This window comes from Castor canadensis, chromosome 7 (genome assembly GCF_047511655.1).
Source record: "Castor canadensis chromosome 7, mCasCan1.hap1v2, whole genome shotgun sequence".
Taxonomy (NCBI): Eukaryota; Metazoa; Chordata; class Mammalia; order Rodentia; family Castoridae; genus Castor; species Castor canadensis.
In genome coordinates this window covers 79424945-79449684 of record NC_133392.1, presented here as the reverse complement: position 1 = coordinate 79449684, position 24740 = coordinate 79424945, and the positions used below count along the sequence as shown (strand labels likewise).

At 43.0% G+C, this 24740-nt stretch overlaps 1 pseudogene; it reads right to left on the bottom strand.

The window, feature by feature from the left end:
• Positions 1-7568: 7568 nt before the first annotated feature.
• On the bottom strand, positions 7569-8317 carry LOC109700676 (thioredoxin-related transmembrane protein 1 pseudogene; annotated as a pseudogene).
• Positions 8318-24740: the final 16423 nt, after the last annotated feature.

Genomic DNA, 24740 nt, shown 5'->3' with positions numbered 1-24740 from the left:
CTGTCCTCTAACTCCCCACTGAGGACTCTGGTGGGAGAGTGACCCTGATGAATTCCCCAGAGCTCTGCCCTGTCTTGCTTTCCTCCGGTCCAGAAATGGGGTTTTCACCATCTCCTACAGGAGATTCACCCTCAGTCTATCATCTTTGACATTTATAGCAAGGAGATTGTAGTCGTTGAGATTCCTGGGCTGGGAATGAGGCTGAATGACTTGCACAAAGGGACTTAGTAGAGGAGTTCTGAGCAAAGCAGTCCCCAGACGCTCATCTTTGTGGAAGGCGTGGCACACCTGGGGCCAGCTGGGTGCCTGTTGACATGGGCATTCTTCTGTTAATGATTTAGGGCAGCCCTCAGTCAGAAGAGCAGAGTCCAGAGCTCTGTGCTTTCAGGGGCAATAACAACTGGCCCTGGGGGAAGCAGGGCTGAGTCAACCCTGGCTCCCCACATCAACCATCTTCTGTCCTCCTTCCTTCCCTTCTTCCCTGCCTCTCTTTCTCCTTTTTAAATAACAGTGTTATTGAGATACAGTTCATACACCATGCAATTCACCTACTTAAAGCATGCAATTTAATAGATTTTAGTATGTTCATAGAATTGTAAAACCATCACCACCGTAAATTTTAGAACATTTTCATCACCCCTCAAAAAAACCCCATCCACATTAATAGTCAGTCCCTGTCCCCAGGCCTGGCCCCATTTCTGGGCAACATCCTACACATTTCATATAACTGGAATCATACACTATGTGGTCCTTTCTGGTTGACTTCTTTTGTTTAACATAATATTTTCAAGGTCAGTTTCAGCAGGAATTAAAAGCATTATGGCCTTCAATTTGGCTGCACAGCCAGATTCCAACCACCATTTACTGAGCATCTATGGTGTACGGGGCCAAGGGCACATGATCCAAAATAACACATTATTTACAGGAATGTGATTAAGTACAACACAACCAGTAAAAGTGATGTGGAAAACCATGCAGTATATACACTATAGGGAAATGACAAATTATCAATATGCTATACATGGAACAATGTGATTTTTATAAGAAAAGTTTTATTTCTACATATGAAGATATGGGCTCTGGAATGATATAATGATAACAGATACACACACATATCCATCTACCCATCTATCTGTCCATCCATTCATGCATCCATGTATCCATCCACCCATCTAACCATCTGTCCATCCATCCACCCATCCATCCATCCACCCACTCATTCACCCATCTACCCATCTGTCCATCAGTCCATCCGTCCATCCATATCTACCCATCTGTCCATCCATCCATCCATTCATGCATCCATCCATGCATGGCCACATACATTGTCTCTGAGCAGTGTCTCATACAGTGATTGGGCATTTCACCACCAGGCAGAATCATGGCTTCCATGTTGAAGATTCTCCAGAGTCTCAAAGAGGAGGCTCACCCTTGGTCCTCCAGAATCCACTAGAAAGGAAGACCTACTTCCTGTCCACCCAGGGAAGGATTGCTGCAGACACATTGCCCTTCTCACCATCATGTATTCCTTCCTGCACCTTTTGTTGTTTTGCAGTTTGAAACACTCACCCCACTTTTCCCACTGGCAAATCCCATCACGACCCAGCTACAGGGACACCTCCTGCGTGAGTCTTCTCTGATCCCCTCCCACATCTCCACCGTGTCCCCTTCCCCTGTGCAGGCCTCAGACAGAAGCTTTGGCCATCTGTCAGGCAAATGTGATCTTGTTTCTGTCTCGTTTCTTAGACTGCAGACTCCCCACCCAGCCTCCACCCTCCTTGAAAGCTTGTGGAAGGATTAATTGGCAGGCCAGGCCAGCCTGACTCCAGAGGGGCAGAGCTTCACTCCTGGAAGCAAATGACCTTGTAGTGAGAGGGGAGGGTGATGGCAGCTGCTTGGGTAAGGCTGGTGTCTCCAGGGAGTATTTGCCCTTGCCACTTCTCTCCTGAAACGCCAGAGAGTTGCCCAAGCAGGGAGAATACAGGATCCCTTGGCATGCTTCCTGACCCAGCTTACGAAAGGGAAAGTCATCTTTATTACATTTCATTTAGAGAGGAGGGACATAGGCACTTCATCTCGTGCTCACTCCAGAGCAGCTGTTCGGTATTACCCAGGAGAAAGACAGTGACTCCAGCTCCCTGCTTCATGCCAGACAATCCAAACAACAGACTTGATGGCGTCTCTCCTGACAGGCAGAGTTCCTGGAGTCCTGAAGGCTTCTTCCAAATCCCAGAGACCTGAGTCCCAAGATTTTTGTTTTTCTTTTACTCTAAGGCTTCATTTAGTCAATAGCATTTGTTTTCCTGGTTCTGATTCTGAGCATGGTCCAGAGATGAGTTCAGAGGTGAGGCAGGCAGAACCTGCCAGGTTATGATGGATTTTCCACTGTGAGAGAGGCACAGCACACAGGTTTAGGTGCAAATGACAGATACTGCTCCTGGCTGGCTTATGCAGCAGAAGAACATGCTGGGTGAGCACAGGGCACAGTGAGTGTATGGGAAGATGGACAGACAAGACAAGAACCGACTGGAACTGGGAGAGGCTAGAGGACAGAAAAAAGCAATGCAGATAGCCACCCAAACTGTTTCTTGTATGTTATCACCTGGCCTTCGATGCTCCAGAATATTTTCTGCAGTGTCACTAAATGTGTGCCTCTCTCTTAAGATTTGATGAACTGAATGCCAACAACGGATTGGCCAAATCCAGGTCACCTCCTTCACTACATGTGGTGCCCAAGGAGAGCTAATGTTTCTCAGGAAATGGGGTTGGATGGCGGAGGAACTCAGTTTCTCCTTTACTGTCCTTCAACAACACTCAGAACAGAAAATGTGACTTCAAAAGCTGTGATGATTTTTCCCAGCAATCAAGCAATCAACTCTGCGGTGGACTACAGCTGGGTGTCCTCTAATCCAATTTAGTACTGATGCATCAGATCCCACAGGTTGAGGGCTCAGTCCCCAAGAATGCCCACCCTGTAGCTCCTTCCATTGCTAATCACAAGCCCCAGCCTCTTTTACCTGTGTTTCTGATCTACCGGCTATAAACAGGGAATCCCAGTGTGTCATTGGGTTGTAAGTTTCTGGAGTAGATCATAGACCTCAGGGAAACACTTCTACTTACTAATTTATTGGAAAATATGTTTTACAGGATACAAACAGTCAAATTAAAAGATGTATTAGGTGAGGTCTGGAAGCATCCCCAGCCCAGAAGTCTCTGTCACTGAAGGGCTGGAGTGTGCCACCCTCTTACTATATTAATGTGTTCTTGCTCAGTGTCCTGGAAGCTTCCAGGCATTCTGCTATTGTATGGAAAGTTGGTTTTTTTTGGGGGGGGGCTTCATTACATAGGTGTATTGATGAATTCATCTCTGTAGTCTAAGGTGGAGCTGAAAGTCCCATCCCTCTAATCTTCCTGGTGCTCTGGAGACCAGCTCCCATCCTGAAGCTACCTGGGGGCTGCCAGCCATTGGTCAACTCATTAGCATACACAAAAACATTTATCATTTTTAGTTTGTAAGGATTTTAGGAGTTGGATGCCAGGAAATGCAGATGAAGACCAAATATGTATTTGCAATATCACTGTTTTTCTTTTTTTTAATTCCAGAGAAAAAGTGGTAGTGGTGGAATCCTGTCCATACTAGCACTTTTCTTCTTTTAATATTGATCATCTGATTATACAGGAGGGACACCCAGAGACTTCAAAGGTAGGGATGAGTTCTACTTCTTGAGCTGCCAGTGAGTTTTGGTGTGTGTGTGGTCACTGTTCCAGGGTATAAAAATTGCATTTTTCTCACACTCCAGCAGAAAGCAAGCCCTGGAAACAAGCTCTGAGAAAGTCTATCTGAAAAATTGCTGATTTGGGAACAAGATGTCCTTTGAAGGTGTTTGCATTTTAAGACTTTCATTTTCCAATGACATCACTTTAAATTCAAATTTTTAAGTTCCTAGTGGTCAAGGTTTATCTTGTTTTGGATGGGGGGACACTATTAAGGCAGACCATGCTTAACTCTTCCAGAAAAATTCTTTAACCTGCCAGTAATTGGAACAAATACATTTTCACGCTCAAGAAAACTGAGGTCAGCTCTTATGGAGTTTCTGGCCAAGTAACAAGGATTTGGAATTCAGAAGGGCAGGACTGCATAGTCACATCTTCCTTAAATTATGGCTGAGCCAGACTTACTCTGCAGAGCACAGAATGATTGCCAAGCTTTGGGCGATGGTCGCATGACTCCCTCCTTCATGCATGCTTGATGGGATTCCCCAGAAGAGCATAAGAGATGAGAGTCGAAGCACTTTCAGGACCTCTCCTTGTTTCACCAGCTATCACTCAATTTTTCCCCCAGATAACCTACATGTACAGCTTCACCTAAGCTTCAAATTGTTACTATACACATTCATTTATTCAGCATGTAGTTTTTGAGTGTCTACTGAGCTCTGCAGTCCAAGTGATGAGGACAAACAAGACCTGGCCTCTTCCTGGAGATGATGCTCTGGGGAGAGAGACAGAGGCAATCAGAACTCAGTATGAGACGTGCTCTGAGTGAGTCAACCACAGGGCCCCACAGGAGTGTGAGCCAGGTTGTGTCCACCCCAGCCTGGGAAACTGAAACAAGTGACCTAAGCTGGACTGCTGAAGATAAAGAGGAGAGGAAGCATAAGAGTGAGTTCAGGACCAGATTGTTTGGCCCTAGGTTGTGTGGATATGGGCTGCGGTGCTGAGTGAGGAGAGAGAGAGCTGGAGATACTGCTTGGACCACCTTGTGGAGGAGTCCTTGTCATTAAAAGAAGAAACAGGAGCTTGAGCTGTTTGGAGGAGCAGGGCATGGGAATCAGTGAGTTCAATTCTAGAAATGTTGGCTTGTTGTCAAAGGAATGTTGAGGAATCTGAATCCTGAGAGTGACGGGAGGCGGATTTCTATTTCAGTATCTTCCATACCTGTGATGTTTTATTCTGTGATGCTCCACATTGCCTCGGGACTCTGCAGAGAGGCTCCACCAGCAAGAAGCCTCCACTAGATGCTGCTGCTTGGACTCCAGGACCACCAGAGGTATAAACCATTATAAATTATCCAGTCTAGGGTATTCAGTTATAGCAACAGAAAATTGACTAAATGGGTTCTGATTTCATTTAAAGCCAAAGAGAGGCTGACAGAGAAATTAAAAGAAAGTCCTGGACAATTGTGCTGCCATAAAAACTTTGAAGAGCTTGGACATATCCTTAAGGACATAAAAGGCTTCTGCCATGTGCACAGGAAAGACCTGTGGGGCCTACACAGAGCAGGATGCAAAGGCAATGTTTCCTGGAAAGCTTCTCCCATACAGATTTCCCTTGAAAAAGGGAAAAGGATATACAGGGACAGTGCTGAAGTTCATCTTCTGACTGGCCATCATCCCCAGAATGTAAGCTTAAAAGTAGAAGAAGAACTTAAGAAGAAAAAATAAAAAGCAATGAACCAAGTGACTACACACCACAAGGAATACAGGATCTAAAAATTTAGTCCAGAAAATTCTCTAAATAAATAATCAGTAACAAGGAAAGATAACAATGGAACATCGACAAAAATAATATTGGGAGGAATCTGATACTAGGGCTGTTACATTACATAACATTATAATAACATTTCCAGTGTTCAACCCAAAATTTATGAGACATGTAAAGAACGCATGCCACATACATAGGGACAGAAGCAGGCCACAGAAAACGTCCTTGATGGGCACAGAGTTTGAACTTACTATTCCAAGTCTTAAATCAGTTATTATGATATATGTTCAAAGATAAATATTTGTAATATAAATATTCCTATGTTATACATACATATTTATATAATAGAAATGCTAGTATTTAATATTTATATCTTATGTCTAAAAATAAAGTATGAAAATGATGTCTCACCAAAATAGAGAAAATCAACAAAGAGAAATTTCTGTAGACAGATAACTGATAGATCTAGATCCAAATAGAAATATGTAATATTCTAAAGGAGAACCCTTCAATGAAAACTGTTGTACATTATGTACTTCGAGTCTAATGGATTCATGCAAAAGAGAACCAAAAGGAGACATTACAGAAATTATCTGTTGCATAATGGTTGGCTAATTCAGTCCAAATTTTTATGTTTTTTTTTTCTTCTTGGGGCTAATACAGTCCTCCCTCACACCCTTCTCTAATTGTAAGGTGAAAACTACGTATTCAATTTTACTGATTTCCACCTGTGAAATAACACATAATACCAGTAGTCAAGAAAAGTAGAATATGAAATTTGTCTTTTTAAAAACATGAAAACATTATTTCAAAACATCAAGCATATACTGACTATAAAATCAATTAACAACTTTGTGTTTGAGGACAAAGATATATTGAAAACATACAGCAAAAAAAATTTTTTTAGTAGAATGCAAAGTTAAATTTATATCAATTTAAGCTCTGAATTTCCCAAACATAAAATACAAGGCTTTTCTACATCAGTAAAAAAATCAGGAATTCACATTAAAATTTAATTAACATTTAAGTAACATTAAAAAAAAAAAAGCAACTGGGTGCTGGTGGCTCATGTCTGCCATCCTGGCTACTCAGGAGGCAGAGATCAGTAGGATCGCGGTTCAAAGACAGCCTGGGCAAATAGTTTGCAAAACTATCTAAAAAAAATCATCACAACAAAAGGGCTGGTGGGGTGGCTGGAGGTGTAGGCCCTGAGTTCAAGCTCCAGTACTGGAAAAAAAAAAAAAAGCAAAGAAAAATTCAAGATGAGATTCAATAACAATGTAAAATCTGAAATGGGTGGATAAACTTATGTTATCTCAGTAAAGTTCAATTTGATACAAAAAATACTGTTTACCAACAGTAAATACAACTGTGATAATTGTTCATATCATCTGATTTGAAAAATAAACCCATACCAAATAAAAATGCTGCAAGCAAACCTACTGAACAAGGACCAAAAAAAGCAATGAAACTTAATAGGAATCAAGAGAATACCTGAACTTATAAAACTTCTTAAATCATGTCATTTATGTGTAGAAAAGAAAACTAATTAAATCAAGGTAGTTTTTATTAGTTGCATCACCTTTGGATGACACCTTTAAGAGACTATAGAGAAACCACTGAAGCATACAGTTCCTGAAATGGTGGGAAAATTTCCCATTTATGGGAAATAAGTTCTTTCTTTTCACACAGTGAAACTGACAAAAATTATATCAAATGAGAAATCTTTTTCATTAAAATCATCTTCTTAAATATGCCAGTAATGCAAATCTTAGAAATGTAATTTTTTTATCTGAGACTTAAAACAGGTTGTTCTTAAGTAAACATACATGAGCTTATTGCTTGGAACAGATTTTCTAAAATTAAGTAATTGTTTAAACAATTGTTCTTAAATTATATTTCAAACTTTTATATCTGTTTTTACTTTGTGAATGAAAACTGCTCAATCAATGAAGGTACAAGCAAATTACAGTTCAAACAAATGACTGATCTTCCTTTACTTTTTTCTAAATCACAACATTAAGGTATCTATAAAAAGCAGCTAGGATTATTTATCTGTGTCCAGCAATGGGCCACAGAGCATCATCTTAGGATATTCTGTGGCTAGTCTTCGTTGTTCCTTCTTTATTGTCTGCTTCCTCTTCTGAAACATCTTCTTTACCAGCCTCTTGTTCCTCCTCCACTTTTTTCAAAGATTGAGAAAATTCTGGCGATGAGTTTTTGAAGGGTATGGCTGTGGTTTCCGCCTTTTTGAAGGACAAAGGCACTCTGCCACAAACATCATAGGAAGTCCCAAGAACAGTCCTAAGAGTAGAGTCGCTAAAGCAAAAACCGTGTGAGCTCCAAACTGGCAAACCAAGGTCTCCAAAAAAATAGTGATGGCAAACCCCGATGTGCCAACACACTACTTGTCAAGCAGAGCCTGGGCCAAATCATGTGATGGAACACACCCAGTGCTCTTCCACTGTTTTTCACTTAGAAAGATCGTGACATCCTTCTCAGGCTTTGGATTGTGATGGTGCCTAAATTCACCATCTTCACAACGTGAACAGTCGGAAGAGCAGTTATGCTAAACCATCCAGTCTTGTCTGCTCTGTGACATCTACTTTTCCAACATTAGCCTCGTGATCTTCTTCTCATTCAGCCAAGCTTTCCCATTCTGCTTGAAGATGTAGCAAGAGGACACCATGGAGCTTAAGATTCTGTCATCCATTGTCCTTCCGGCAGCTCTGCCCGGTTCTCCACTGTGATGACACACACATCAGTGGCCCAGGAGACCCCAAAGCCACAACCCCAAGGCTGCCAGGGGAACCACAAGACATCCAGAGGGAGCCATGTCGATCCCATGCTCCCAATCAACAACTTTGGAGTTGAAATGAAAGTCACTGAAGGAACTCACCAAACCTGAGCTGGCAAATGAATCAGTGAGCATGGTGATTAAGCAGCAGAGATTTTCCAACGTGTAAAGCAGAAAGAAAAAACATAAAGAAAATTGAACAGAATTTCAAAGGATTATGGAACAAAACCAATTTTCTGAGCAGTCAGAGAGAAGCCACTCATCACCCAGAGGAGAATCTCCATTGTCATGGCAGTGAACTCCATCTGAAACAATGAATCCAGGAGTAAGTAGCACTTATTTAAACTGTTATTTGTTATACATTGTATACATGCATCAAATTGTCACACTTTACCCCATAAATATGGACAAATACGGTAATTAAAGCAAAGAAAAGCCAAGATGGTGAGATGATGGACATGTTAATTCATTTGATTTAATCATTCTACAGCGTACATATATCAAAGCATCATATTTTACTCCATAAATGTTTACAATTGTCAATTAAAAACAAAAATAAGACATATACTTCTTTGTTTTGAATTGAGATATAATTTACGTGCTATAACCTTCACCCTTTTAAAGTACACCATCCGGTGGTTAATATGTTCGCAGGCTGTGCATCCAACACTACTGTTCAACTCTAGAATATGTTCCCTCCTGCCAACAGAAATCCCATACGGCTAGCAGTCACTCCCCATCTCTCTGTCCTATTCCTTGGCAATAACTACTCTATTTTCATCTCTATGTATTTACATACCTTGGATGTTTTATATAAACAGAGTCAGGTGGCCTTTTGCATCTGGCTCCTTCCACTTAGCCTAGTGCTTCTAGGTTCATTCATGTTGACGGAGTGCTTCATTTCCCATTGCATGGGATACTGCACTGTGTCCACTGCTTGATGGACGTTTGGGTTGTTTCCACCTTTGGGCTATTATGAGTAGTGTGCTATGAACATTCATGTTAAAGGTTTTGTGTAAACATACATTTTCAGTTCTCTTGGACACATAAACTTAGGAATTGAATTTCTGGCTCGTGTGTAACCCTATCTCTATGCTTAACGTCTTAAGGAATTGTCAAACTCTTTTTCCCAAGTTGCGGCACCATTTCCTTTCCAGCCAGTGATAAGCCAGGACTCCAATTTCTCCATTCCTCTCCAGCACTTTTTATTGTCGCTCTGTTAGTGTTATGACTCCTCTAATTAGGTTTTGATTTGCACTTCCTTAATGACTAACACTGTGGAGCTCCCTCAAGGTGTTTCTTGTTCACCTGTATATCTTCTTTGGATAAGATCTATTCAAATCATTTGCCTCTTTTTAAAATTGGGTTATTTGTCTTTTTTGTGCTGTAAATGCCCTTTATATATTCTGGATACAAATCTCTTGTCCGATATATGATTTGCTAGTTTTCTCTTACTATATGGGTTTTCTTTGCACTGTCTTTGAGGCACACAATTTTTAAAGTGCAATTTATCCATCTTTACTTTAGCTGTTTGCCAATGTTGTATTTAAGAAACCATTACCTATCCAAAGTCACAATTATTTATGTCAATTTTTTAAAGAGTTTTTTAGCTCTTACATTTATGTATCCATCCATTTTGAGTTAAATTTTATATATGGTGTGAGGCAAGGATCTAACTTCATTGTTTTATTTATCTATGTATTGCAGCACTATTTGTTGAAAAAACTTCTTTCCCCACTGAATAGTCTTGGTGGACTTGTCAAAAGTCAATTGACCATAAGTGTGAGGCGTCATTTCTATATTCTCAACTCTGTTCCATTGAGCCATGTGTCACTCCTTACACAGGTACCACTTTGTTTTGATTACTGTGCTTTTGCAATAAGTTTGGAAGAAGGGAAGTGAGTTTTCCCACTTTTTTTTATTATTTTGGCTATACATGGGTCTCTTGTATTTGTATGTGAATTTTAGGTTGTGTCCATTTTTTGCAAAAGATATTTTAAAAACCCAGCTAATCTTTTGACAAGGATAGCATTTCATATGTAGCTGATTTTGGGGAAATAGTACATGTAATAATATTAAACCCTCTGAAGGGGGCGCTGCTTCTTGCACTCCCTCCCTTGCTGGAGTGAGGTTTTCTCTCTCGCTCCTTGGTTATTACTGGATCTAACTGGGCTTAACTGGGGGCAAATGGAGATTTACAGAAGATATAGGGTAGACAGACAAAGAAATTTGGGGTTAGATGTGTTATACACTCAGCTGGAGATGCACAACCTTCATTGCTTCTTTTTCTCTCTTGATTTTTTAAGGCCTTTCTCCTCGCAGTTCTTTAAATCCTTGCTTCTAAAGCCTTCTTTAAAACCTTGCTTAAAACCTCTTTCCTTAGGCTCCCACTGCCCCATGTTTGCTCTCAGCTTATCTTTAGCTTAATTGGTCTTAAAGTCTTTTCCCCCAGGCTTGCACTGTCTCATCGCTTTTGCTCTCTTAAAGCCTGGGCGCTACAAACTTGCAAACAGCCTCACCTACAACCTGCATATGCATAACTCTTAAAGCCTCGGTCCTTAGACTTGCCCTGCGCACTGTCCCATGTTCTTTGGCTTTTCTTTAGCTTTCCTAAGCCTATGTATGAAGTTCTTTCTCAGCTTTGCTTTCTGAAGCCTATGTTAAAAGTTCTTTCGTTGGCTTAGCTTTCCAAGGCCTATGTTAAAGTTCTCAGCACAGACTTTCTATCCACTTCTCTTTAGCATTTTCCCTTCAACAATTCTCTTCCCTTCAGCAATTTTTTCCCTTCAATAGTTCTTTTCCCTTCCAAAAGCTTCCCACACCAAAAGACCCAAAATAAAAGTTTCTTCTCAATATTCAAAGGCAAAAAGCCCCCCGAAGCAAAAAGCCAAAAGCCAAGCAAAAAGTCCAAAAACCCAAAGTAAAGCCCCAAAAGGCAAAAGCCCCTCTTCCTCCTTCAGGGGTCTTTTATAGCAGCAAACAGTGGGGGAGCCACAGGGAGGAGCATGACATTGCAACAGAAGAAAACTGTGTTCCTGCTTTTCTGAACGCAATTTAAGAGATGCAGCTATTCTGCCTTTCTGTTTTGTGGCCGAGGGCTGTGCTTATCCTGGCCTACAGGTAAAAACAATGAACTGCATCCCACCTTCCTTGTGTCCAGTTCTCATAGGCTTTAATCCACTCCCCACAGTCCTCCAATCTATGAGCACATGATGTCTTTTCATTTATTCAGGTCTTTCTTGTTTTATAGTATGTACTTGTACATGTCTTCCGTCCATTAGTTAAATATATTTCTAAGTATTTTATTCTGCTATTATAAAGGGAATTGTGCTATTAATTTGGTTTTCAGATTTTTTTCATTGCTGGTGTATAAAAATGCAATTGATCTTGTATTCTGAGACCTACCTGAATCTATTAGTTCTAGAAGGTTAGCTATTTTGTGTGTAGATTTAAGGGGTTTTCCATGTAGGCAATCATGCCATTTATAATAAGGACAGGTTTATTTATTCCTTTCCAATGTGAATGTATTCCATTAGCCTTCTTTTCTTGCCTTACTCCACCATACAGAACTTATAGTACGATGGGAAGTAAGAGTGAAGAGAGTAGAGATTCTTGGCTTGTTCCTAATTTTAGGGCAAAAACATTTAGTCTTTTCTCATATGATGGAAGTTGCAGATTTTTTGTGGTTCTCCTTTTCTAGGAAATTCTCTTCCATTCCTATTTGGTAGAGTATTTTTATCATGAAATGGACACACTGATTTTACAGCGCAGAAAGAAGAAATATCTCAGTTGGCAATTCTGTACCTCACAAAGTATTCTTTTAGAGTGAAGTAATCAAAATAAAATTAAGAGAATTTGCCACTAGCAGTGCTGCCCATAGACATTGGCTTAAGGGATTCGTCAAACAACAAGTAGATTATAAAAGAAAGAGTGTTGAAGTGTCAGGAAGGAAGAAGAAAAAAATGAAAAGAACAGAAGTATGATAGACTGTCTTATTTTACATGAGTTTTATAAATCACATTTGAAGATTGAAATGAAAATTATAACACATCAAAACAATAGGAAGTAAGGTATTGACTTTGCACTTGAAGTAGTAGCATGTTGGTACCAGCAGACTGTCATCAGTCTCAAAGAAACTGCTCTGAGAACTACAGAGAAATACACTCAAAAATGTTATAAATAAATAAAGATTGAATCCTAGAACATGTTGAAGTGACTAACAAGAAGGCAAGGAAGCAAAACAGCATCAAAGGAAGCCTAAAGAAAATAATAACTAAAATAATAGAAGACTCAAGTGCTAACTTAGCCATAATTACCTTGAATACAAATAGTTTAAATACACCAATCAAAAGTCAGATATTGGCAGACTAAATTAAAAACATGGCTGAAGAACATGCTCTTTCTAATTTGCTTGCTTAAATTTCAATGACAGGCAGATCAAAAGTGAATAAAAACAATATCCTATGTAAATATTAGTCAAAAGGTGAGAGCAGATGTTTTAATATCTAATAAAGTAGACATCAGAACCACAAACAGTTCTAGAGACAAAGAGGGGTGTAACAGAGATGACAGAGCAATCTACAAGGAAGATAATATAAACTTAAATGTGCACACACCAAACAACAAAGCCTCAAAATACAAAAGGCAGAAACGGATACTAGGAGAAATAGAAAGCCCATATTTACACATGAACCTTTTCCTGTACGTCACAGTTTAGACAAAAATTGACACAAGTGAATCTCAGAGTTCAATGTAAAATGTGAAACAATAAAACTTCTTGAATTAAAATAAAACATAAGGTCTTCAGGATCTAAGTCTCTGTGAAGAGTTCTTAGACTTAATTGCAACAACTCATGAAAGTAGCAATCTACACATTAAATTTCATACAAAGCAAAACTTTTTGCTTTGTTAACATGAAAAGACACACTACAGACTGGAGAAAATGTTTACAAGCTACATATATGACAAAGAAGTAGTATATAGCATACAGAAAGAAATTTCAAAATTCACAGTAAAAAACTTATTAGAAAATAGACAAAGGAAATGAACATACATTTCACAGTAGGGGGGACACAGTTGGCAAATAATCATGTTAAAAGATGTCCCATACAATTAGCCTGTAGGGAAACACAAATGAAAACCACAGTGAGCTTTCGCTGCACGCCTATCAGAATGGTAAAATAAAAAGTAGTGATTGTGACAACAGCAAATGCTTGTGAGGAGGTGGAGGAACATAGCACTCTTACTTTACTTGTATGGATGCAAAATGGCTCAGCCACTGTGGAAAACGTTGGCAGTTCACGTAAAAGCAAACATATAGTTACCATATCACCCAGCAACTGAGCACTTGGGCATTCATCCCAGACAAGTGGAAATTTATATGCATCCACAAAGTTGTACACGAATGTACAGAACAGTTTTATTTGTATTAGTCAAAAACTGGAAACCCAGATGCCCTTCAGTGGGCAAATGGTTAAGTAAAGTGGTACATCGTCCTGTGGAGAATACTCATCAACAACAAGAACTATCAACAGGTGCAACAGCTTGATGGTCTGACATGGACTGTTCCATTAAAATCCAACCCCACAAGGTTGCATACAATGTGATTCCATTAACATAAATAAAATATAGGAATGGAGGATACAAGTATAGGTGTGGGGGACAGAATGAGGGGTGCCAGGGGCTAGAGACAGGGAGTGGGGTAAGTTATGGATGTGGTTATAAAAGGACTTGACCAAGTTGTCTTGGTGAGGGAGCACACAGCTCAGGATGGCTCTGTTCTGTCTCCTTATGAACTGGGAGACAGGGTCCTGTAACCATTTAACCTTTCACATCAGTGCGGGGACGAGTGGTGTTTGATTGTGAGCCTTCTGCAGAGGTTGATGGGACCCAGGTTGACAGCTGAGGGATGAGGCACAGTCTAAGGTGGGGGCACTCCACTCAGACCTGGTGACCACAGGACAGGGTGGCATGATGGACCTGCCAGCTGAGAAGGTGAACTCAAGGCAGGCTGCCTGGAGGAGGCAAACCCAGAGCTCTCTCATGAGACAAAGTCAAAGAGTCAATGAGGGGAACCAGAGGAAACGGAGCGTGAGAGCAGATATGCTTCCAGGAAAAACATGCCGGGAGAGAAGTGTAGGAGGAAAGGATGCACGGTCTCTGGCTTTCTTTATGAGGTCTGTCTGCTGTGGTTTCAATGTGCCCCAGTGGTGGCGTGTTGGACATTTCATCCCCAGTGCAAACTGTTGTGAGGTGGGCCTTGGAGAGGTCATTAAAATGGTCATGAGGTTTCTGCCTTCGTGAGTGGATTCATGTTGTGGGAGTGGGTTTCTTACTCATAAAAGTGAGTTTGGAGGGCTGGAGGTGTGGTTCAAGTGGTAGAGCACCTACCTAGCAAGCATGAGACCCTGAGTTCAAACCCCAGTACTACCAAAATAAATAAATAAATAAAAGTGTGTTTGGCCCCCTCCAGCTGATTCAGCCTTTCCCATCCTCAGCTTCTGTCAGGTCATGCTGTATCAAGAAGGCCCTGTCGGAGGCAGACCCCCTGACATTGGACCTCCCAGCCTCAGGAACTGTAAGTAGAAAACCACTTCTTCACCCAGCCTCAGGCATTCTGGTATAGCAGCTGAAACCAGATAAGATACCCTCCCTCTCCCCATCTGGCTGTGCCCAGATCTGCACCTCCTCCACCTTCTTCCCCCAGACTTTGCCGGTCCTCCTGCTTCCTTCTCTGGCAGTTTGCTTCTCTTTTCTAGGGGTGGGAGCCCTCCCACAAGAACTTCCTGAGAAGTTTGTGCTGAGTGTCCTGGTCAGAGCAACCCAGCTGGAGGAAATTTAGCTGTCTGATCTGGATATAAGCAGGAGGCTAAGAGAAGGATATCATCTGGCAGAAAGAAAGGCAGAGCTGGCACTAAACTGCACAAGCCTGAGGGAAGAGACAAGCCTTGTCTCTGCCACAAAACATCTGGTAACTGTCACTAGCTCTGGGCTCATTTAACCAAGAATAGTGACAATCTTTCCCCAGCTGCCAGGGAGACCATGGAAGAGATGCCTACCACCACCTGCTAGCATCTGGAACCAATTGGGAACTCAGAGACGCCATGAACTTGTGGAGGTGGGGGACTCTAGAATTATCAAGGACATGGGCAGGACGTCCCATGGTTTTCTTCTGTGGTCTGTCTCAGTGCTCTGAGCCCTGTGGGAGAGCTGGTAGTTTCCATTCTGTGCACAGCAAGGCCAAGATGAAAAGCTTCAGTAGTCAAACTCAAGAGGCAAGCTGTCTGGCAGAGATGATAACATGTGGTCAGAAATAATTGGAGGGGATCTATGAGCTAAACTGAAACTTTTGAGGCTACCAGAGGGAAGAAGCTCACTGTAGGGAGGTAAGGAAGGCTTACTGGAGGAGGTGTCCCAGGGACAGGCATGGGAAATGGAGAGGACTCTGGCCAGCCTTGTGGGATTGGACGGGACACACAGCAGCAGGTTGGTGTAGCAGGAGCTGGGGCTTTGCGTAGGGATAAACAGAGACACTGCCATCCAGAAGGACTTGGGGCTCTGCGCTTTGGTCAGTGTTTGGCCTTCATTAGGAAGGAACAAAAGAACCTTTGGAAAAACTGTCATAGGACCAGGATCCAGATGGTGGCACAGCTAAGGAAGCACAAGCATCAGATCACAGGCTGCTGCCTGGGCCTGGGAGGTGCCAGGTGCTGGAGGGAAGGAATTGCTGTCCCTGCGAAGAGACCTAGAGCATTATGGGAATGAAGGGAGGCAGGCTGGGGGCAGAGAGCAAGCCTGGGTGAGCCATGGGAGGGTCTTGTCACTGGGGAGGGGCCAGGCCGTCCCGGCTCAGCTGTCATCAGAATTATGGAGGGCACTGTTCAGGATCAGGCAGACACAGGGTCCAACCCAGGGCCCAAGGCCACCCCCAGGGCCTGTTTATTTTCTTAGTTGCCCACTGGCGTCTCTGCTAGTCTGGGATTCTGCCAAGATAAGAGCTCTGAGACTTCTAGGGTTTCTTTTTCCCCCTCTTTAACTTCCAGGGCGGTAAAGACATCAGGCCTAGGATTAGCAGGAGAAAACCAGTGATTAGAAAGTGATGGATGCTTCCTATCTGCAGGAAGCCCAGTGGCTGGAAGAAGACAATGGAGACAGCCGGGACTCCCTGGAGAGGGGACATGTGTCTTCTCACCTACTGGCCCAGCTGGAGAATGCTCTCTTCCTACACTCACTATGAAAGCTCTAGACTGTAGTGAAAAGGAGGTCGGTCCTGGCACATGCCCAGTGAGCAGGAAGCCTAGGGTCCAATCCAGAACCTGCCTCAGCCCAGCGTTACACATGGCAGGCAGGCCCAGCCTCTCCCTCAGCACTGTTGGGAAGTCCTCATCGCCCAGGCTGGCTACTAGCAAGAATCCACTCCATCCCTGAGGATATGCAGGGTCTGAAAGCACTACTTTCCCAGTCCAGTGATTATAGTCCATTACCAGCTCATCCAGTCCTTCAAGTATGTATGTTCAGACACCCACTGAAAAGATAATGGCATACCCAGAAAGCCAGGTACAGCTAGGTGCCCAATGACATGTGCCAGAAGGACTAGTGTGTCAGAGACATTGCCGTGGTGGAGAGAGAGCAAGGCTCCCTTGAAGAGGACTTCTTGGTATAAGAATGCAAATGATGTGAGAAGCCCTGAGTTCAAACCCCAGTCCCAGCATTTTCTAGGTGCCAGGTTTTGTCCAAAATGCTTTATGGACTACTTACTTAACCATCTTAGGTCTTGGGTTCCTACTTTGCTCCAGGTCCCCAGCCAGAGACTCCGTCTGTCTTCTAAGACTTTGCTCTGAACTGGCCCATGAAGGGTGCCAGAAAGCTATTTACTGAGGTCTTACCCTGTGCAGAGCTGAGTCCCTCGCATAAGCAGTTGAAAACACTACACTAATGCCTCCCCATTTCACAGATGGGACAACTGACATTCAAAGAGGAGAAAAAATTTCAGGGAAGGTGGTGCAAGCAAGAGTAGAGCAGAGGATAATGGGGTGGGGATGGGAAGAAGCTGGATGGCATGGAGTGGAAGCTTGTCAGTGTAATGGTAGGTCTCCAATGTTAGATGAGGAGATAGAAGGGTCTGCTAGTAAAGGAGTTCCTCAGTAGGGAGATCACACAGCCTTATAGTCACAGTATAGACAAACACGTTGCTAAGAGCTCACTGCAAACCTGACCCTCGTGTTCCTGAAGCTGTTTGGCTCTGACCTTGCAGACAGCTATGTCCAGTGTGTCTCTAGGTCCACGCTCTGAGAGGCCCAGAAGAGAAAAGTGTAGGGTCACAAGCGTTGGAGTTGCCTATTAGTCACTTTCAAGTTTAAGCTTTAGGTGTGAGTTTTGAATGGTCAGAGGTCTTACAGAGGCCTGAGGTGTTCCAAGCACAGGTTAAATACTGAGAGAAGAAAGCAATAAAAACTCTAGATGCTTTTGCTGGACAAAGCCAAACATCTGGATATTTAGAGAAAACATGAGTTTTAATGGGGCTTTTCAAGTTTCTCATGGATATTTGGCTTCATGTAGTTACAGATGTGAGTCAGGATCTAGAAATAATATGAGCATTTGCACTGCATGTTCATTGGGCATTGGACTGGAACTGCCAGAACGAAAGGACCACGCTAGCCCAAGTCAACATCTTGGATCTGCATTACTGGAGGATGATGACAGCATGTGTGTGTTGTATTACAACATCTGCCATGGCATTAATAGCCTTGGTGTGTGATAAATGCACCATATCCCCAAGGAAGTCCACACTGAGGTTAACTCCATGCAAACAAGTTATATATAGCGTCCCTCTCACTCAATTCTAGCAAGTCCCCTACTTTCAAATAACATCACAGTCAGTGTAGAATTTTGGCATAATTTTGTCAACGTGCTGAGTGTTTCCAGTGCAGGATTTCATGTCACCCTGGATAATGTGTCCTGTGCTGCTGAGGGTAATTAGGAGTGAATGTGCAGCAAGCCTGCCTCTGGGGAGTTCCTTGGAGATTGTTAGTAGAAGCTGTGGAATGGCTGAACCTAATGGGGTGGGATCTAAGAGCCGATTGTGGACCATCTCCAAAGCAGAGGAATATGGAATGATCCATAGAGGAGAACACATCGATTCCCTGTGCTCATAAACATGTGACCATTGCACTCCATGCTACTTTCAGAAAATGGAAAGTTCATTATAGAGTGTGGGAGATCAAAGGCGTGCGGAGAAAGCTGGAGAGGAAAGCCGCCCTCTGGCACTAGATGAACAGTGATTGCTGAGCCCCACTCTGCCCTGGACTTGCTCAGCCATCTGTCACACCTCTCTCAGGTACCCTTGAGCTCCATCCTGCCATAGAGACAGGAGGGACTGAGCAAAGTGTTGGGATCTCTCCCCAGATGGCTTGCCTCTGACCACAGCTTTTACCTGCCCTGTTTGGGCAAGTAAGAGTGCATTCTGTAATCCAAAGGATTTCTGGTTGGAGAATTCTTTAAATTGAAGAGATCCTGAGTGAAATACAAATCATGATCATAGTGTCTGTGAGGCTGGGTGTGCCACCCTAGGGAGGGATTGGCACTGAGCACATGGAGGAGGAAGCACACAGAGGTCCCCACTGATCATCTGCTGGATGCAGCGTTCCACTGTTGGGATGTTCCAATGGCTACAAGAGGACCTGCTGCCTTTGTCACACTCTAACAGGATGGAGGCAGCGCTGGCTGGGCCTCTGTATTTCTGAGTTCATGACTGTAGCTCCCGAGGAGTACATGTGTTCAAGATCATCTAACTCACACAGTGTACCTCCCTTGCAACAACGCTTTTTTTTTTTTTTTGAGACAGAGTCTTCCTATGTAGCTCAGCCTGTCCTTGAACTTGAGATCTTCCTGCCTCAGCCTCCTGAGCACTGGAATTGCAGGTATGTATCGCCATGCCCAGTTCAACTTTCCTTTTTGAAGAGAGGAAGGGTCATTACCAAGAGACAGATAAGGAAATGTGGTCTGCAGGAAGAGCCATAAGGAGACACCAGATCAGATAAATATTGTCATGCTGTCACTGAGGGAGGCACCTGCCCTTTATTTTCAACATGAGAAGAAGAAAAGAAAGTTGGATGAAAGTTGAGAGGGCAAGCTAAAGCTGCTACGGGAAGGATGAAAAGCTGATGGGCAAGATTGGTGAATGACTCAAAAAAATGAATATTTTTTTTCTAGTTTCCTTTTACTGAAGAAGAAAGCTATTCAAGCAGTATTAAAGGTACAAATGCATCTAAACTCAGATCCTCTTATCACACTTGCTTGAGAAAGCAATTGCTAATAATCTCTTGTGTTCCCTTCCAGAAAATTTTATGCATATGCAAATATAAAGATGTAAACGCATTTTGTGGATGTGTATAGATAGGTACATCTCTAATTTTTTGTACAAATGAGAACATAGTCATGCAATTCTTCTTTGTATTTATTTTCTTTTCTGATTAGTCAGTTACACTGTGCATTGGATAAAAAGGTAGACCCTAACAGTGATTCCCCCAAGGCCATGGGTTTATAATGTGCCTGTCTCCAGTTAGCCAGCCCCTCTGAATTGGTGTACCATCCAGAGGTAGGGAGTCATATTATAACAGCAGTGACAATGGTGCAATAAATGCAGCCAAGACGTCAGGATTGAATTAACCAAATTATGGTTTCCAGCCCAGAGAAGGTCATTGCTCAAATGTCATACTGGAAAAGGATAGAGATAAGTTAGAATGTATACAAAAAAGGATGGCCAAGACAGTGAAGGGGATTTTGAGTCATGTCAACTGAGTTCTGAGCAATTTGTCAGCAAACCAACCTCCCCCCCCACTAATAGACCCATGAACCCCAAGGTAGGAATTTAGCTACGTGAATGAAGAAGAGAGGCGGCTTCATAGCTGGTGTCGTGGACAGGAGGCTGCAGGGAGACTGGTCACCATGAAGGGCACTCCAAGTCCATCGACTTCTGGGCACGGAATCATCAGCCTTATGAAGCCACTCCCCCTCCTCTCCCGCCCAGCTCTGCAGGTATCCAAGTGTTCATGCTCTCTCAGGTAAGTGTGGTTAGAGGATCTGAGTCTAGATGCATCGTGTACGTTTAATACTGCTTGAACAGATTTCTTCTTCAGTATAACAATATTCATTTGTTTGGAGTCATTCCACCAATCTTGCCCACAGACTTTTCTTTCTTCCCATATCAGTTCGGATATGTGTATAGTCCTGTGAAAGACAGGTCAGAAATGCTGTTTTTCAATCACTGCTTTGAGGAAAATGAATGTTCTCTGTAATAACACTAGTTGCTTCTCAGAACATGTTTTATAGACTAGGAACTATTAGTTCAGAGTGCACTAGGTGTCTACTTGCAGGCTTTCCAGGGAAGGGGATAGGATGCTTTGCCTCACGTATTGATCTGATGACATAAGATCTTTAAAGGCATGCAAGTGCATCTTTTGTATACCACAACAGAATATGTACATGTTAGATTCCATATTGTCCTCAGGAACAATTTGGAAAGTACTGCTCCATCAGGATGGTTGGCTGGGTCTTCTGAGTCCATGGCTTGGCCCCAGAGAAGGACATGTACTAAGACAGTCCACCTGGCAGTGTTAGCCACCATCAGCTGCACACCTCCCTGTTGCAGTAATTATGTCATTTCATTACCACAATAAATCTTGGGGAGTCAGGTGCCATTAGTAGACTCATTTGACAAATGGGGAAGGCTGAGGAACAGAGAAGTTATGCCAGCTGTCCTAGGCCACACAGCTCATGCTCCTGAGGTTGGGCTGTAATTGAGAGGTAAGACCAGGTGCTGAACAGAGAAAGGCCTTCTATGAAGATAAAAAACTGGGCAGTGTGTGTGAGATTGTATGGGGGAGGGAGAACAGGACTAGATTCCACTCAGAATAGGAAGCCGCCTATTTGAGTGAGCTGAGGGTTCAGCATGCCTTCATGTGAACTGCTACAGTGTCTGACCTCCCCTTTAGAAAAAGATTCATGTGGTTAAAAATAAAGACTGAATGACTACACAAAAGGAAGCACCGCTCATTTCCATATGGTAGCAGATTAGCTCTCCACTTCTCCATAGCTATGATTTGCAGCTGAGGACAGAGGCTGGGCAGAAGCATGAAGAGTGGGTAAGGATGGTCAGAACAGGCTTTAGTTAAAGCTCACCAGGGGTTCAGGGTGGGCTGCCCAGGTCAGCAGGAAAAGCAGGAAGACGATGAATGCCCTGTCAGTCCCAGGAGAAATTGCATGGATGTACTAGGGTTGGAAAGACACCCAGCCCCTCCCACCTGTCTTTGAGCCCTAGGCCTTTGCACTGAGCCCTTTTCCCACATTCAACACACACAGGTGAAGAGAGGTTACATCTCACTTTCTGATCTGGTGCCCATGAGAGCAGCCAGACCATCTGGCTCAGGGATTTCTGAAGCAGGTGACTGGCGAGGTAGGTGAATATATGTGACCTGGGAGAACTGAGGCTCACAGTCGGAGCTCAGTCAGCCTCTTCTGTGAACTCTTACCATACCTGCAACCTGGGCCCCAGCCTGACGCCAGCCTCCAGGACCAGCCTAGTCTAATGTGTCAGAGTTAGTCCTTTTGTCTTGGGCTTGCTTAGATTAATACCAGACTTTGTATGAGAGCCAAGAAAATGTACATTGGTTGGTCATCATCATTGCCATCAATGTTTATGTCAAAATGAAGGAAAAATCTGGAGCCTGCCCCTCTTCTGCATTTGCAGTGTAGGTGTCATTAGATATTCCCAGATGTTTGATCATCCCAGTCCTACCCTAGGTATAGATCTCAGACCTCAGAAAGGGATAAGGTGCCACCTGGCTATTGATAGATTTATCCCCAACAGCTCAGGAGGACAGGCCAGGCTGTGGCCAGCCTCTGCACAGAGCAACTCCCTGAGCGAGAACTGTCAGGATGTGTGAATGAAACACAGTGCGGGACTCTGAAAGGCTCGAGGAGATTTATGGCGTACTCCAGACCACAGAATCTCATAAAGTGAGATGCAAAAACCTCTTTGAGTGAAGTGAGAGGACCGGCTGTCACAGGCAGCTCATCCGGAGTTCTGAATGATCCTGTCTTTCTCTACATCAGCTCTGAGCAGCCTCTGTCAGTTGGTGTCTCCATCCCCTCTACAGTCCCTCCCCAATCCAGTCTTTCAGGCAGCAGAGTGGCTGAATAAGAGCACAGCTGACCTTCTGCAGAGGGTCCTTCAGAGTCCACTACATGGGCCACAAGATTTCTGGGTGAGCAGCTCCAATGAAGTCTGAGACAGTGGGACAGGCTGGGCCCACATCTTGTCATTCTAGGAATGGCTTAAAAGTAGGTCACAGGCAGCAGATGAAAACATCATAAACAAACGTTGGTGGTGCCCCCTAGAGGAAGACATGAGCATATCTTCCTACCCCTCACCTTGTCCTGCCAGCAGGCTCCTCAAATGAGACAGAAGAAAGAAGCAGAAGACCCAAGAGAGAGAGAGAGAGAGAGGGAGAGAGAGAGAGTTGCTGCTCCATAACAGCTTCCCTAAAACATGGGCTAAGGTAACCGTTTCATTAAATCTTGTGACATTGTGATTTAGGAATTTGGTACGAGTTAAGCTGGCTGCCATGCCTGTGTACTCCACGATGGGTTAACTAGGAGGTCTTCGGCTGGTGGCTGGCACAGGCATAGGCACCTCCACTGGGTGTGGAGTGGAGTGGGTTCTCTAATAGGACTCTGCTGGGCATCTCTTTCTCGGTCCCTTGGCCTGCAAAAGCAAGCTTTTCTGGAACTTTTTCTGTCTAGGCCTGTAGCAGCTCTAGGTTGCATGGCTCTCTGGTGCCCAGTCTGGAATACGTGGTAACTAGAAAACTCGGGTGTCACTGCTATGTTTATCCTGCAGTCCTGGGGCCCCTAGCCATTCTGCCTGCCTCTTTCCATGTCTTGTTCACATGTTGAATTATTTGCAAAATTTTTCATTCTACTCAGAGAGGTGTTTCTACCATCTTATCCAAGACTGACTGTTCACAGACTACAGAATTTTTTGTGTGTTTTATTCCTTTTGCTTTATCTTACAGCACATAAATGGTAGTCTCTGCATACCACCACCAAAACTATCTCCAATAGCATTGCAGAAGACATGTACATTTTCTCATTTGTACAGCTTTTCCATCTGTATATTTCTTTCAATGAGCTTGTGTTTTGAAGAGATTTTATAAGTGTATTGCAATTATGCAAAAGGCCTTTACAAAGCTGGTCTGCCAAAGCTAGTCTGTATTGAAAGACGTCTGGCTCCATCCTTGACTCCTCAGTCATGTGCTCCTCCTCGCCCAATCATAAGCTTTACATTTTTCTGGTGTTGTTTTGTCAACACAAAGAATTTATCAAAGCAAATCTGGGGAGGTCATTCTTTTCTGTGATGTGATAAAATACACATAACCTAAACGTTACCATTTTAGCCATTTTAACAGTGCCATATGTTGACATTAATTCTATTCACAGTGTTGTGCAACCATCACTGCTATCTGTTCCCAGAATTTTTTCATCATCTTGAAATGAAATTCTGTATCTACCAAATAATTCCCTATTCCTGTCTCCCTTCCCCCTAATAACAATTTTTCTACTTTGTCTCTAAGAATTTGACTACTCATAAAAGTGGAATCACATGATATTTTTGCATATGGTTTATTTCATTTTTCATAGGCCTTCACTCCTTTTTAAAGTTAAATAGTATTACACTGTATGTTATACCACATTTTATTTATTCATTTATCTATCAGTGGATTTTGGAGCTCTTTCCACCTCCGGCTACTGGGGAATATTAAACTTTTTATTTAGCAAATTGTGGGCTGGGTGCCTGTGGCTCATGCCTATAATCCTAGATACTTGGGAAACTGAGGATTGCAATTTGAGGCCAGCCCAGGCAAAAAGTTACCAAGACCACCCACCCAATAGCTGGGTGCAGTGGTGCATGCCTATCATCCTAGATACATGGGAAGCTCAGATCAGGAGGATTGTGGTTCCAGGCCAGCTTGGGCAAAAAATAGTTTGTAAGACCCTATCTCCATGGGAAAAAAAGCTGGGCATGGTGGCATTAAGCTGCCACCCCAGGTACAGTGGAAATTCTATAATAGGAGGATCACAGGGCAAAAAGGTAGACTTTATCATTTCCAAAATAACTAGAGAAAAAAAGAGCTGGATGTGTGTCTCAAGTGGTACAGCGCCTGCCTAGCAAGCACAAAGCCCTGAGTTCAAACTCCACTGTGACAAAAAAAAAAGAGAGAAATTGTGGGTTCACGTACAAAGAAATCCTATATGCCCTTTATTCAGGCTGCTTCAAAGGTAACATCATGAAAATCCCAGCAGGACAACATAACAAGCTACACACGATATGGTACTGTAATGCATGGCACCGCACAGTAGGTAAAACATTGTGCTAGTCACTGCACTATCGCAACTAGGGTGT